The following is a 16646-nucleotide window of genomic DNA, read 5'->3' on the forward strand; positions in this document are numbered from 1 at the left end:
CTCCAGGCTACACCAGGTACATCTTATCTTAAGACTGGGCAAAAGAATAGTTAAGGGTGGCCCTTTTTTGACTCCTAATATTAATGCATTACCGTTCCTTCTGCCCTCTTAGAAGGTGCTAGAAGAGATCTCTCCATGCTGATGCTCCAGGCTACACCAGGTACGTCTTATCCTAAGACTGGACAAAAGAATAGTTAAAGGTGGCCCTTGTTTGACTCCTCATATTAATGCATTACCGTTCCTTCTTCCCTCTTAGAAGGTGCTACAAGAGATCTCTCCATGCTGATGCTCCAGGCTACACCAGGTACGTCTTATCCTAAGACTGGGCAAAAGAATAGTTAAAGGTGTCCCTTGTTTGACTCCTCATATTAATGCATTACCATTCCTTCTCCCCTCTTAGAAGGTGCTACAAGAGATCTCTCCATGCTGATGCTCCAGGCTACACCAGGTACGTCTTATCCTAAGACTGGACAAAAGAATAGTTAAAGGTGGCCCTTGTTTGACTCCTCATATTAATGCATTACCGTTCCTTCTTCCCTCTTAGAAGGTGCTACAAGAGATCTCTCCATGCTGATGCTCCAGGCTACACCAGATACATCTTATCCTAAGAATGGGCAAAAGAATAGTTAAGGTTAGCGCTTGTTTGACTCCTAATATTAATGCATTGCCGTTCCTTCTTCCCTCTTAGAAGGTGCTACAAGAGATCTCTCCATGCTGATGCTCCATGCTACACCAGGTACGTCTTATCCTAAGACTGGGCAAAAGAATAGTTAAGGGTGGCCCTTGTTTGACTCCTCATAGTAATGCATTACAGTTCCTTCTTCCCTCTTAGAAGGTGCTACAAGAGATCTGCCTCTCAAGACTGATGCTACAGGCTACAGCAGGTATGTCTTATCTTAAGATGAGGAAATAGCAGAGTTAAAAGGAGGGCTCTTGTTTGACTCAGAATATTAATACATCACTGTTCCTTCTTCCCTCTTTGATTTGAGAAACCCATGTTTTTCTTTTCATTCATTGAGAACTTGATGAGATTTTTTTTAAAAAAATATTCGTTCCACAAATCCCACTTTCAAAAGGTGATTTCTTCTCTCTCTTTCAGCAGCTAGTGAAATATTTTGCACAGATTTCCCGAATGACAATAAAATAAAAGACAATTCGAACATTTTCGCTTATTACTTTGCATTTCAAGCTCAATTACCATGTCAACAGGAAGTTTAGCAGATGCTTAAAGAACATTCCTTTGCTTGAAAAAACCTTAAGGCACACACACAAAAGGGGGAAAAAGCCCGGTCTCAACAAATAAACTGTGATTGAAGCCCCAGCAAGAAATGGTAGAGTTGGGGTACCCTCAAGGACCATCCAGTCCAAACCCCTTCTGCAATGAAGTAATACACAGGAATACATGGGATCCTAGTGGACATGTAGTCTGTTCAACATCAGGATGGCACTGGAACATGGGACAAACCGAGGGTTTTCTCAGCATAAAGAGGAGTTTTGCCATGGGCTGCTCCTGACACTGAGACAGTGTGACCCTCACAGATGAGAAGGGGAGGGTGGTGTGCCAAATGGCAATGCTCTTCTGCCAAGCAGGAATCCTCAAGAATGAACGGAGTGGGATGCAATGGCAGGAATTCTGCCATGGATAAAACCTAGCATTCAAAGGGATTGCCAGTGGTCATCCAACCCCCCTTCTACCATGAAGGAATACCTAGGAGCTGGAGTTGAAGCTGAGAGTATGTCAATTGCCCAAGGTCAGCCAGTGAATTTCTATGGTGAACTGGGAGGCTAGAGTCCTGATCCCAGCTCAGCCATGTAAATCCACTGGGTGACATTGGGTAAGTCACACACTCTCATTCATGGATATTCTGCACTCCCCTTGCCTATTATTATTATTATTATTATTATTATTATTGCATGACCTTAGCATCACCATGGGAGAGGTGCAGAGAGAGAGAGTTGGTCATGCCCTGCCTCTGAGGCTGAGAGAGTGTGACCCTCACAAAAGAGAAGAAGGGGCAGGGTGGGGTGCAATGGCAGGAATTCTGCCATGATGGATAAAACCTAGCATTCGAAGTTCACCGTAGAAATTCACTGGCTGACCTTGGGCAATTGATATGCTCTCACCTTCAACTCCAACTCCTAGGTATTCCTTCATGGTAGAAGAGGGGGGTGGGTGGTTGGATGACCCCTTGGAATCCCTTCGATCCATTCAAAATGAAGAAACTGATGGTATCCCATTATTTCAACAATCCTCTCCTGTTTGGAGATAATTTATACAGATTCAGCTATGGCTAGATTTCTGGCTTTTGGCTGCCTTCCACCAAATTATATCAGCCTGTTAAAAGTTTATTTTTGGATGAATCTGCCCATATCTTTATTTACAGTTGAGTAGGTGTCCTACCCAGAATTATCTCTTCCCCCCCCCCCCTCTCTCTCTCTCTCTCTCTCTCTCTCTCTCACACACACACACACACACACACACTCACCAGTGTCCTAGAGACCAGTGACCAGTTTTCTAGAACAACCTAAAATTCATGTAGACTCCTGAAACGATCCTGAACCTGGTAGGATCAACTGTTAATTCAGTGCTGAAGGAGAAACTAACAAGGGTTTGCTAACTCAGCAGAATGTGTTTGTACAAGCGAATACTGTGAAGATTACATAGTATATTTCATTCTCTAAGAGGCAAAGGGACTGATGAAAGGTTTCTTAAAGGAGGCTTTACTTGGCCAAGTGATCCCTAGGTAGGTTATAGTCAAAACTTCTGTCAAACCTGTTAGCTTGATGGAATTTTCCCAGCACCTGCACTTTGTAGTAGTGATTTGGCAACCATGACAAACTATATTAGAGAATACAAGCTCATAGATAAGGGTTCCCATTCCCTTCAGATTCTGGTGCTTCAGAGTGGGATGCAGAAATGCATTTTTCCTCCTAAATAAAATTGGATTCACCAGGGCTGGTCATCTAGAATTTGGGGGAATGGAAAGTTCCCTTCAATACCACACATTGAAAGATTGGACACTGTAGAGGTGGAAGGCTTTTCCAGTCCAAAGAATGAAACATCTAAAGCTTTGTAACAAAGCACATGTTTTGGATGAAGGTCTTAGATTCACTTCTGTCAAATAGCATCAGGTGATGCCCTGAGGCAGGTTGCCATAATTGTCCATTATTACCAGGGACAAAATGTAGGACAAATTCGAAACCAAACTGTAGGACAACTGAGGGACAAAACTCAGCCCAAAATGTAGGACATTTAAGGTCCTCCATTTTTCTTATATGACCTACATTTTGGGCTAAGTTTTGTCCTGCAGTTGTCCTACAGTTTGGTCTAGAATTTGTTCCACATTTTGTCCCTGGTAATAGTGGACAATTATGGCAACCGGAAGCTGTCAGTCAAGAGAAAGCACTGGGTTAGACTGGCAAACAGGCTTATGTCATCTTGCCATGTGGTGTCATGTATTATCTGAATAGAAGTGTGAGCAGAATTGGTTTCCATGTTTCAGGGCCAAATCCTAAGACCAAGGAATGAGCTCTTGGTGAAGTGAATTGGCCCTGCCATTATGATAGATTGCATACAGTTGCTCAAAGCATATCATTCAAGTAAAAAACAGAAAGTATTACAGCTTCAAACTTGGGCAATTCTTGCTCAGCATCAGAGGAAGACAAAATCAAACCCACACTGAACAAATCTTGCCAAAAACCCACATGGCAGGGTCACCTTAAGGTTGCCATAATTCAGAAACAACTTGAAGGCACACAACAACAACAACAACAGCAGCAAAAACAACAACAGCCAACTATTAGCTTCCCCATTCCATAAACGGAAACCTTCAGCATCTTGTATTTAAGGAATTACTAGGATTTTTACATAACCCTATTTAATAAACCAACTCATGTAGGGACCTAAACCATTCCAGTTCCCATAAACAACACAAAATTTGCCATCACATTTGTTTTAGATGTATGAGCAAAAACTATACGGGGAATTAATTTTGTTTCCTTTGACATGCAATGTACATAACATGGATATGAAAAGTAATATTAAAAGTGCAAATGCACAATTCTACACACACTGAAAATCATACACCTTGAAGTATAAACATGCCAAAATCATAAGTAGCTGCTGACAATATTTCATGAGCAAAGACAAATAAGCAACTGACTTGAAAAAACATAAATGGAAGAAAAAATATGTCTCTCTCTGGCTTCTGTCAGCTCCACCCCAGCTGAGAAAGTAACTGCAATAGCATATGGGATAAGAAAAATGTAGTAAACAAGACAAAACATACCTAATTGGTAACAGGTCCCAGACAGTGCTACAGGATGAAAAGTAACCCCTCCCCCCTCAAAAAAATGGGACAATTTGAGAGATTTTTAAAACACTACAAAATTTGGGGGAAAGTTGGGGGAATTAAATAAAAACATCAGTTCAGTAACAAAAAGAAACAGTGAGGGAAAAGAGAGAGGAGTAAAGGAAAAACAGATGCAGACCCAGACAGTGCTTAAGTATGGAGACAAGAAGGAAGCCCAATATGATGGGATGGGGGAGAGAATACAGTTCTTCACCATAAAATAGAAAAATTGCCACATGGACTAAAATGGTAAACATTGCTTGGTTTTCATGAAAAAATCCACATAGAAATGTAAAGTTGAAGGCTTTCATGGCCGGCATCCATAGTTTTTTGTGGGTTTTTCGGGCTATGTGGCCATGTTCCAGAAAAGTTTCTTCCTGACGTTCTCTGAAGATGCCAGCCACAGATGCTGGCAAAATGTCAGGAAGAAACTTTTCTGGAACATGGCCACATAGCCCGAAAAACCCACAAAAACCCACATAGAAATGTTATAGAAAAAGAACTTGATATTCGTTTTGAGTATCACATTTATTGTTGTTAACTGCCATCAAGTTGACTTCGACTAATGGTGACATTATGAACAAGATTTCTCCAGGTCACCTTATCATCAACAGCCCTGCTCAAGTATTGCAGATGCAGGGCAGCAGCTTCCTTGACTGAGGGTCGAAACAGATCGGGACCATACCAACCACATGCCATGGTCCCAACCTGACTTTTTGCTGGCCCAAAAGAGGTGGAAGAATGCCACTCCTTTTTGAGCCGGCAAAAAGCTGGCCTTTCTGCCACCACCACAGCTTTGCAGAGCTCCTGCAGCATGTGGTATGTAAATGCCATGCCACCTGAGTGCCGCAAAGCTGCCCTCCATGTGGTCGGGTGGACGGCTTCAGAGCAGCTTCTTGCCAGCTTGGGGGTGTGCGTCATCTAAACAACATGCCCTCAAACTGCCCGGAAGCTGTCTGTTTCGTCCCTGAGTCTATCACCTTTAATTTGGTCTTCCTCTTTTCCTATAGCCTTCTACCATACCAACCAATATTGTCTTTTCTAGTGAGTCAGGTCTTCTCATGATATGTTCAACATAAGAAAGTCTCAGTTTAATCATCTTGGCATCAGGCTCTGTTGGCTCTAGGACCCACTCATTGGTCTTTTTAGCAGTCAATAGTATTCATAGAACTCGCCTCTAGCAGCACATTTCAAATGAGCTGGTTTTCTTTCTCTCAGTTTTCTCTACTATTCCTCTTTCACAACCATACATAGACACTGAAAATACAATGGCATGGATAATCCTAACTTTAGTATTCAAATATGTATTTCTACATTTCAGAATCATGTCTAATTCCTTCATGGCTACATTTCCAAGTTCTACTTTTCTTTTGTAATTGTTTCAAGTCTTTGCTATTTTCTTCTAGCAGTATAATATATCATATATTAAATTGCTGAAGTTCCTTCCTCCAATTTTCATACCACCTTCCTTTGAGTCTAATCCTACTTTCGGTCCTGATGGTAAAATCTTGTCCTAGGAAAATCAAATGTTTGGCACATGCACTTCTTCAAGAGCAAGCCATAGTTTTTGATGCAGCCTAAAATTGCATTAACCACTTGGTCACATCACACTATTAATTTATGTTCAACTTGTGCTCTACTAGGACTACTATATCTCTTTCACATGTACTGTTGTTAATCCAGATGTTCTTCATCCTATATTTGTGCATTTCATTTTCCCCAGTCTTTTGTTAATTTTGGCCCAGCTTTCTAATCTATTAGGTCATTTTGAATTTTGATTCTGTCCTCTGGATTATTAGCTACTCCTAATTTGGTGTCATCTGCAAATTTCATAAGCATACTTGATGTTTTTCATCCAAGTCTTTGATAAAGATGTTGGGACCAAGGACATACCCCTATGGCACCCCTCACTTCTTTCCAGGATGAAAAGGAGCCATTGCTGAGCACCATTTGGGTTCAGTTGGTCAACCAGTTAGAAATCCACCTAAACAACCGGCTCCGTAGATGGTGTTGCCAAGAATGGTTTGAATTCTTGGATCATGGGCTGCAGTTCCATTAGGGGGGACTTCTGGCAAGGGATGGGTTGCATCTCATGCCAGTTGGCAAAAACATTTTTGCCAATAATCTCAAACATTTGATCAGGAGGGCTTTAAACTGAGTTATATCAGGGAGGGAGATGTTATTCTGGAAGACACAAGGTCTGGTGAAAATAGTCAAACTGTCATAGAGGGAACAAGGCAAACAGTGCAAGGACCCAACAGTGGGAGGCAAAAAAAATTGCACTGGCAGCATGTAAAGGAGACCCATGGTCTTAGATGTCTCTACACTAATGCACAGAGCATGGGAATAAGCAAGATGAACTAGAACTTCTAGCAGAACAAAGCAAATATGATATAATAGGCATCACTGAAACCTGGTGGGATGAGCCTCATGACCAGAGTGTAGAAATAGAGGGGTATAACATTTTCAAGAGAAATAGGCCAAACAGGAAAGAAGGAGGAATAGCACTATATGTCAGGGACATTTACACCAGTGCAGAGATCCAGGACATCAATCCTGGAAGCCAGGTGAAGATCATCTAGATAAAAATTAAAGGGGAGGGAAACAACAGGGATCCTATTGTGGGAGTCTACTACAGATCCCCAAGTCAGATGGAGGAATTGGATTATGCCTTTCTAGGACAGATGACCACACATTCAGAAAAGAGAAATGTAGTAGTGATGGGTGACTTCAACTATCCTAATATTTGCTGGAAGTCAAACTCAGCCAAATCCTCAAGGTCTAGCAAATTCCTCACTTGCCTTGGAGACAATATCGTTGTCCAAAAGGTGGAAGAGTCAATAAGGGGATCAGCTATTTTGGATCTGATCTTAACCAACAGGGAAGATTTAGTGGAAGTGGTGGGATCCTTAGGTGAGAGTGACCATACTCTCCTAGAGTTTGTTATACAATGGAAAGAAGAGCCCAGGCATAGTCAGACACACATTCTAGACTTTAGGAGAACTGATTTCAATAAACTTAGAGAAATACTGGGGGTGATCCCAAGGTCAGAAATACTAAAAGAGAAGGGAGTTCAGGACAGATGGGAGTTGCTCAAAAGGGAGATACTGAAGGCACAATTTCAAACAGTTCCAATGAGGAAGAAAAATGGAAGATGTCTCAAGAAGCCAGGATGATGATTAATGAACTTTCAACTGAGCTAAGTTGTAAATGGAACATATATAAGAAATGGAAAAATGGGGAAATCATTTGACTGTGTCATTTCTGTTGTCACATTTTCCAATCACTTTCAGTTCTGCTTTTATATCCTGTTTTATTTCACTTCTTGTCTGTTTCAATTCCTGTCTGATCTCCAGTTTATCTCGCTTTATTTCTTGTCTCAGTTTCTTTATCTCCTCAAGAATTACATAGTTGAGATCTAAAGATCTGGCTTGTTCTAATGATGGCCTTTTCAGCCTTAAAAGTTGTGGCTTTTTAGCTTGATTTTGTGTACCCGAGACCATCTTTATAAATATTAATGAATAGCTTACCCTTGTAATAGATCCAAATTTTATATCTACAATTATATACAATTATATATCCACAATTATAACGATTATCCCAAGATATTTTAATATTATAAATTACTTGTTCTAATCACAAAGCAAAAATGAATTGTTCTCACATAGGGTTTATTCCTATATTCTAGTCTTATCAAATTAAGTATACCTTCTTTTAAATTCAGTGTTCAATAAATTCTCTAATCATTAACCCTAAACTAACCGCTTTAATAAATCAATATAATTTTAAAAAACTTACTCACTATTCAGTAACAGATATAGTCCGGCAGAGTGAAATCTCACATAATTTAACAAACATTCTTATTTAATTGATATTTCATGAATCATTAATGAACCTAATTAATTTAGTATCTAACACCGCCTCTAGTACATATATGCTGTAATATAGTGTAATATAAATTCACTTTCTATTACTCTGATTACTGTTTCTTGATTACCTCCTCATGAAAAAACAATGTTCATTCATATCCCAATTTTGAGCTCTGAATTCTGAATTATAAATCAGTTAAATCAACTAAATTGTATTCCAGTTTTCTATCATCCCTTTGAAAAAATATATTCATCTGTCTTCTTCCACCAATCCATTTTCTAAAGTCAGTCTTCATCAGGTCTTCTGCCTTCCTTCTTCTCCTTTCTCCTTTCTCTTTCTTTTTTTCTTTTTCTCTGGTTTGCCATTTCTCAGATCTTAGTCCACAGCCCTCTCAGTCTCCAGAACCTCTGTTTCTGCTTCAGTCTGGTCTCTCTGTCCCATCATTCTCTGACTTCTGATGTTCTTTTCAGCTTGATCTTTGTACTTTACTACTCTCTGATCCTGATGTAATTTCCTCTTTCTGTCCTCTTCTTTTTGCTCTTCCTCCCACTCTCTCTCTCTTCTCTGATGAGTGATGAAGTTTCCATTTCCTCCGTAAATGCATGTTTACAGCCCTTCTTATCTAACTGCACTTCATCCTTGGGCTGGGTGGACTTGAAACTGCTAAAGTAAGTGGTCCTTTTAAAACTAATTTAACTGCTTCATTGCTGTTCTCAATTTGATACCCAATTTAATGTCCAAATATAACTGTAAGTTCAAACATTATCCTTTTTTAGTCCATGTAATCAATGTACTCTGCAATCAGTATTAGCCCATATAATCAATATAATCCACTAAGATCAAGTTCAAGTTCAAGTCAAATAATATATTTTCCTGCTTCAGGTATTTTAAACACTCTTCTGATGAACTGGCTTTAAGCTTCAGACTCCAGTTCTGCTCATTCAATCAGTTTCATTTGGTACCATATTCACCAGTATACTCCAAACATTCTCTTAAAGTTATGTAATTATTTTGTTTGAATATTTATTTTCCATTATTTACTTCATTGACCAATAGGGGTTTCAGTATTAAAAGCTGCCTGCAAACCCAAAGATTATGGCTCCAGTACTCATCTTCAGTTTTTAAAATTATATATTCAATTTATATATTTATTATTATTATTATTAATTAATTAATTAATTAATTTCTATAGTGTTGTAAATGTACACAGTACTGTACATACAGATAATCAAGTCAATAAAAATATAAAAGTTGCTAATGGTGTACAATCTACAAAATATATATAAACAGTAGGTAGTAATATAAAAGAGTTAGTTAAAAACAGGCAACAATTAAAACATCAACATCCACTATCTAATAATTTAGATAAATATTCACACAGTGCCTGGAACGCTTCCCTGTACAGGGTGGTCTTCAACTCAGATTTAAAAGTCATCAATGAAGTGGTGATCCATGTTCATGCAGGATGAAGGTTCCAGGAGTGAGGGGAACCAAGTGAGAAGGGATGAATCCAGGACGGGGAAGTGGAGATCCTAGGCTGGACAGCAGACCTTGACTACTAGAATGGAGGGTACGAGTGGGAATGTAAGGAGAAAGAAGTTCAAATAAATAAAGAGGGGCCAACCCATACAGGGCTTTAAAAGTTAACAACAGAAGCTTATAATGAACACAGATGTGAAAGGGGAGCCAGTGAAGGGATGATAATAAAAGAGAAACATAGTCAAAGTGGTGAGTGGATGTAATGATGCGTGCCACTGAATTCTGGACAGAAATTAAAGTGTGAAGATGAGAAAGAGGAAGCCCTGCTAGAAGGAGGTTACAGTAATCTAGTCAGGAGACCACCAGAGTGTGGACCAGTGTCTTGGCGGTAGAGGCCGAGAGAAATGGATGGATTTTGGCAATGTTGAAAAGAAAGAATCTGCAGGCCTTGGCTGTGGCCTGGATCTGGAAGATAAAAGACAGAGAGGAATCAAAAGTGAAACTGAGGCTGCGGGCTTCCTGGACCGGTTAAATACAGGTGTTGTCGACAGAAACAGAAAAGGAGTATTGAAGGGAGGATTTAGGTGGAAAGACAAGAAGCTCCATCTTGGACATGTTGAGCTTCAAACGCTGATGACACACCCACTGAGAGACAGCTGTGAGACATGATGAAACTTGCTGTTCAAGCCCTGGAGAAAGGTCAGGGGTGGAAAGATACAGCTGAGTGTCATCGACATACATATGATAGGAAAAACCAAAAGAACTAATAAGTTTTCCTAGGGACAATTTGTATAGAGAGAATAGGGGACCCAAAACAGAGCCCTGGGGAAGTCCAACAGATAAGGGAACAGAGGATGAAGTCTGACCACCTGTGACCACTGCAAAAAATCGATCTGACAGATAAGACTTAAACCAGTCAAGAACAGAGTTCGAGAACCCAAGGTCAGAAAGTATATCAAGTAAAAGACAGTGATCCACGGTGTTGAAGGCCACCGATAAATTGAGGAGAATGAGCACAGAGTAAAGGCCATTCGCCTTGGCCCGTAAAAGATCGTTCAAGATCTTTGTGAGGGCTGTTTCAGTAGAATGCCGAAACCAGACTGAAAGGGATCCAGAATGGAGTTGGTTTTGAGAAACTCAAGACAGCGAGAATAAACAACCCATTCCAAAAGTTTAGAAAAAAAAGGAAGAAGAGAAATTGGATGATAACCGGACAATGAAGAGGGGTCAAGAGAAGATTTTTTCAGGATTGGGGAAACGGGAGCATGTTTAAAGTCCGAAGGAAAGGAGCCCATGGAAAAAGAGAGATTAAAGATGGAGAGAAGTGAAGGGAGGAAGGACGAGGCTATAGAGATTAGGAGACAAGAGGGAATTGGATCAAGAGAACAGGTTGCAGGTTTGGAAGAGTTCAGCAGTGTAGAGAGTTCATCCAAAGAAACAGGAGGAAACACAGAGAATTTTTTAGTTGAAGTTACCAGAAGATTAGTGTGAGAAGACAAATCAAGAACTATCTCAGTTCTGATAGTAGTGATCCTGGTGATGAAGTAGTTGGTGAAATTGGTAGGGGAAAATAGTGAAGAGACAGGGGGAGAGGAAGGTTTTAGCAAGGTGTTGAAACAGGAGAGCAAATGCTGCAGGCGCCTTTCATTGGCACAGATCAATGATTTAAAGTAGTTCTGTTTTGCCATAGACAGGGAGCATGAGAAGGATAAAAGAACAAATTTAAAATGAGTAAAATCGGCCCATTCCCAGGACTTTTTCCACAGATTTTTGGACGCTCGAGAGCAGGACTGGAGAAACCTAACAATGGGAGTAAGCCAGGGCTGGGGCCTATTTGTAGAGGAGGACACGCACACGGAAACAGGGGCAAAGCTGTCAAGAGCTGAAGAAAGAGTAGAGTTAAATAAAGACATTGCTGAGTCAGCAGAGTCCCCAAGAGATAGAGAAGAGAGAGATGAATCCAAAGACTGACTGAGATGGTCACAGTTAACAGACTGAAGATTGCAAAAATAGTGTTGAACAGAATGCCGAGGAAGTGGAATGTAAGTAAGAGTAAAGGAAAATCAGATGCCAAGTATCAGAACTCCCTATGCCCCTCTGAACCCCCTATGCCAAGGGGGTATTTTTGGCTCTCTGTAATAATTCTGGCAGCCTCCCAATCTATGTTTAACAAATGAATCTTAGATGACTCACTAAGTCAGCCAGGCGCCATTGCCAACTGGATGTTTTTCTAATTTTAAAAGCCAACCATCTACCAGGTTTGTTAGAATGTTCAAAATATTTATTTACAGCGCGCCCGCGCCATACGCAGGCACGCCATACGCGGCCTTGAGCATACACGCTCAAGCCGCGGGGCGCGCACGGGGCGGAAGGGGCGGCGCATCCCATTCAATTGAATGGGCGCGTGCACCCGTTGCGCCCTGCGCGTGCCCGTGCCGCCGCACGGCCGCGCATGAGCCCCATTGTTTCCAATGGGGCTCGAGCATAGGCGGAATTCGCCTTACGCGGGGGATCCGGAACGGATCCCCCGCGTAAGGCGAGGACGGACTGTATTTATTTTGAGTATTTATACCCCATTCTTCAGCCACAAAGGCTCTCAGAGCAACTTACAATTTTTTTTAGTTAGTTCCCTGCCCTCAGGCTTACAATCTAAAAAATAAGCTTAATTTTTTTTTTATTAAAACATAAGCTTGTTTAGCATAACTTAATTTATTTTGTATTTCTATTGCATCATCCATTGATATTTGTTTTTGGAGCATTTTAATCTCCTTAACTATCGATATATTTGGAGGCTTTCATCTCATTTTTTAAATCTTTTAATACATTTATAAAGTTTTTGTGTTTTTTTTCTCTTCATTTTCTTTGCATTTCACAGTTTTATTGGATAAAAAAATCCATGCATAACCACTTTGGATGCTTATTTCTGTTTTATGGATGCTATTTCACTGTATTTATGAAGAGTTACCTCAGGAGGCAGGTTATTACAGGCATGTGTGGGTACCTGGGTGGTGGAGCGTAATCAGTGGAGCCTCACCACTGAGGAATGGAAGTGCCATTCATGGGGTACCATATTTACACACACAAATAATGCTGTATTTACTGAAAGGTGTGTATGTGTTTGAGTACATGCGTGGAAAGCGCACATTAAAGAGAAAGAAACAAGCTTAGTCTTACCTGTAAAACGTACAAGTAATTTTACTTTCAAAAATCAAATACAATGGAGGACAAAGAAAAAGACAAATGGCCCTCGGCTGAAGCACTACAGGAAGGATGGGTGTAGTGAAACTGATGCAAACTAGCAATTAGTGAATGTAGTTGCAACAGTTGCTAACTGTATCTAGGAATGTCCTTAATCACCCCATCCTATATTTCACCATTCTTATTTATATCTTCATGTGGAGGATTAATATGTGCAAAAGAGATGCTCCTTTGTCCATAGAAGCCTTCCTGTGGACTGTAGAAACTTTGGAAAACTGAAAATTTTAGGGGTAGCTTCCATGGGTTGAAGAGGTTGTCTGCAGACATTAACCTTCCACATCCAGAGGCTACAGGGAACAGGGGAGGGGCAGAGCTAGTCTAAATGTCCCCTCTCTTGTTCTTCATAAGGGGCACTAGATTCTCAGAAACATTTGAATGAGTGTACATAGAGTGCAAACTGTATTTGTGTAAAGTGTAAATATCATTAATGCAAAACACAGTTCTTGCATGTTGTTTCTAATGTATTTGATTATGTAGAGCATAGTAAATTATACAGCCACATATGTTTACATTTTCTTTTAATAGCTTTCCTGTCAGTATAGGAGGAATGGGAATAGGTGGTGCAGGGCTGGCACAAATGTGCCCTCCATACTTAAATTTTTCAAATGCCTGAGTAAGAAATCTTGTTTACATAAACTTATCCTTGATTTTTACACAATTACTAGAATTCTTTTTAACCTAAAGGCAAACAATTGACTCTCAGATGAATGAAAGCAGATGTATTTTAATGAATTAAGATGGTTGCCTAAACGTAACATGCTGATAAATTCACACTGCTGTATGTGTGTTCAGGTACAGCTCTATGTAGTATCTGTGAAAGCTTCAAACTTAGTTTTTGTTTTCCAGGCATTGTGGAACTTGAGACAACATGAAACAGCCTTAAGTCTGGTCTGAAACCAGCAGGAGGTATGTAATCTTTATAATTGTTCAGTCAGCTTCTCACATATTTCTAAACAGCTGTAGGGGGAAAGCAATGTAACTAAAATATCAGCTACCTCTTGAAGAGGATCCAGAATACGTATGAGAAAAGGTCCATGAAATAAAATAATGTTGACTTTCTACTTATAAAATACTCTTAACAGATGTTTGATGTTTCTGACATTGCCATAATAGATCTGTTCATCTAAATACCACTGGAGATCACACACTGCATTGCTTTTCACAGCAGCTGAGAACCCAGGATAAGTAGCTACAGCTGTGACTACTGCAGCCATCACTTCGTTTTGGAGAACATCCCTGTGTGTGGCTATGATGTGGGCGGTATTGAGACCGGAGCTTTGCGCCGGCCTGGATACATACTAGGGTTGCCTCAGGGCGTCCTTTACAGACGCCCCGCAACCTTAGCACATAACCGCAGACTCAAAATGGTGGTGCCCTGTCTACATGGGCGCCGCCATTATGACGTCATGGCCGTGCCACAGACAAACGGCGTGGTGTGGGTGTGATGTGCACGCGCCGCCACAGGGCGCTTATGGCGCCCTTTCAGTGCTCCTTTCGCCATGTGTATCGCTGGCATGGCCTTTAAACAGCCACGCCAGCGATACGGAAGAGAAAGGGGCTGAGCGGTTCCTTTCTCTCTTTCCCTACCACATGAAGCCCCAAGGACACCCCTTTCCAGGCTGCGGGGAAGTGGCATTTTGCCGCTTCCCAGAGGCCTGGAGCAGCAGTGAATCGGGGCCTCTGGGGCCGCCGCTGTGGCCACTGAGGCCCTGATCCATCGGGGAAAGGGATAGGTGCAGGCCGCCCAAAGGGGCGGTCTGTATCCCGCAAAAACTTTTCAGAATGATCTGACTCCCACCTGTAAAACTGTATGGGGCTTGGCTATCAGGCATGCAGCACTGAGCAGCTCCAAAAGCCATTGGTACCTGTATAAACAGATAAGAGAAAGGTGGAAAATGGATGAGAAACTGACTGGTATTAGCAAAACACAATCTAAATGGGAAGAAATCATAGATAAGGGTAAGAAAAAGATGATCACAAGGAATTATAAAATGCTGCTAGAATGGGAGACAGAGGAAGAAGTTATCAGAGAAAGCATGTTAAAATGGGCTCAGAATGTGGGTCATAGTTTAGAATACGCTAAATGGGAAAACATATGGAAAAAAATAAGATACACACCGAACCAAGAGTTAAGAGAAAATATCTATAAAATGACCTATAGGTGGCACTTGTCCCCACAAAAAATTGCATTAATGTGTAAGAAAAACTATAATCCAATGTGTTGGAAATGCAAGAAGGAAATCGGTACATATTTTCACATGTGGTGGACATGTAAAAAGGCAAAAAAGTACTGGATTCGAATATATAAAATAATAGCTGTTGATCTTAAAATACCAATAACTTTTACATCAGAAGCATTTTTACTAGGTATGGTAAATAATAAATTAGATATGAATTTTGGGAAACTGTTATTTTACCTTCTTACATGTGCAAGAATTACCTATGCCAGGAAATGGAAGATGGAAGAAGCTTCCTCAATAGATCAGTGGCTGATCAAGGTCCTCGAAACAGCAGAAATGGACAAACTGACATGCTGGTTAAAGAATAAAACAGAAGAAGGTGTCGGGAAGGAATGGGAATGGTTCTATGAACTTTTAAAAGACAAATGGAATAATGTGATTCTGTTGTAATTTAACAAAAACAAAGGGGATAAAGTATAAAGGAAGAAATCAGTATGTTTAAGGGAAAAAGAGATCTTGATCATAGTCTTGGATTATTTTCAAATGAAAACTTTACTTGCCAATATATGTTATAGGCTAAACCTGGAAGGTATATTATGAAGTTGATAATGTATAGGAAAGATTACAATTAATGTTTTAGATTTTACCTTAGAAATGTGAAGAAGTAGTAAAAAGGAAAATTTGTGATAAAACAAGATAAAGAAAAAGAGAGAGAACATATTGTTAAACTACGAGGAACAGGAAGTAAAATTTATGTTATGTGTGTTTTATAAAATTGTAAGAGGGACATGTGGGTATGTGGAGGAGATGTATGTACTTTGTTATAGATGTTATAGATGTATGTTTTATGTTATTTGGATGTTATGTGGAAACTATAAATAATAAAAACAAAAGCTGAAAGACATGCATTTGGATCTATTGATGTTTCCTTTTTCTTAAAACAAAACAAAACATAGCTATGGTGGTAGGAGGCTGTATTTGATTGGGACTGTAGCAGTAAACAGATGGAGTTAATCCTTCACCCAATCGAAAACCCATTTCCAAGCAATTATTTTCCTTGAGAAAACCTTTGAGGGTGCTTCAGTTTTCAGAGACACTTAAATGAGGAAGATATAGGCACAAGATTGCAGGCATTCTTAGGTCACAAGACCGAGTGCCTCCTTCTTGTATATTAGAAAAGAATAAAAATACATTAGCCCCTTTTTATCTGCCGGGGTTTGGCTTCAGGACACCCCATGGATACCAAAATCAGTGGATTAAATACAATGGCATAGTAAAATGGTGTTCCTTACATATAATGACAAAGACAAGGTTTGTTTTTTTTTTAGAATATACATACACACACACACACACAGCCATGGATGCTTGAATCTATGGATAAAAAAATTTGTGGGTATGGAAGGCCAACTGTATCAGCATATAAATTTCCTAGACAAATATTATGTTGTGACAAACCTAGATGTCTGCAGATGCTGTATTTCCAACCGTGCAAAGTAGGACAAGATGA

At 40.1% G+C, this 16646-nt stretch overlaps 1 long non-coding RNA gene across 1 annotated transcript; it reads left to right on the top strand.

Annotated features, from left to right (window-relative positions):
- The first annotated feature begins 794 nt into the window (after positions 1–794).
- On the top strand, positions 795–15729 carry LOC149313443 (uncharacterized). The gene is made up of 3 exons (XR_016281072.1): positions 795–884; positions 13806–13865; positions 15394–15729. It is a non-coding gene; the product is annotated as an uncharacterized LOC149313443 (long non-coding RNA).
- The last annotated feature ends 917 nt before the right edge of the window (positions 15730–16646 follow it).

The sequence above is a fragment of the Sceloporus occidentalis genome, unplaced genomic scaffold (assembly GCF_023333645.1).
Source record: "Sceloporus occidentalis isolate IW3139 unplaced genomic scaffold, rSceOcc1.0.p SCAF_4, whole genome shotgun sequence".
NCBI lineage: Eukaryota > Metazoa > Chordata > Lepidosauria > Squamata > Phrynosomatidae > Sceloporus > Sceloporus occidentalis.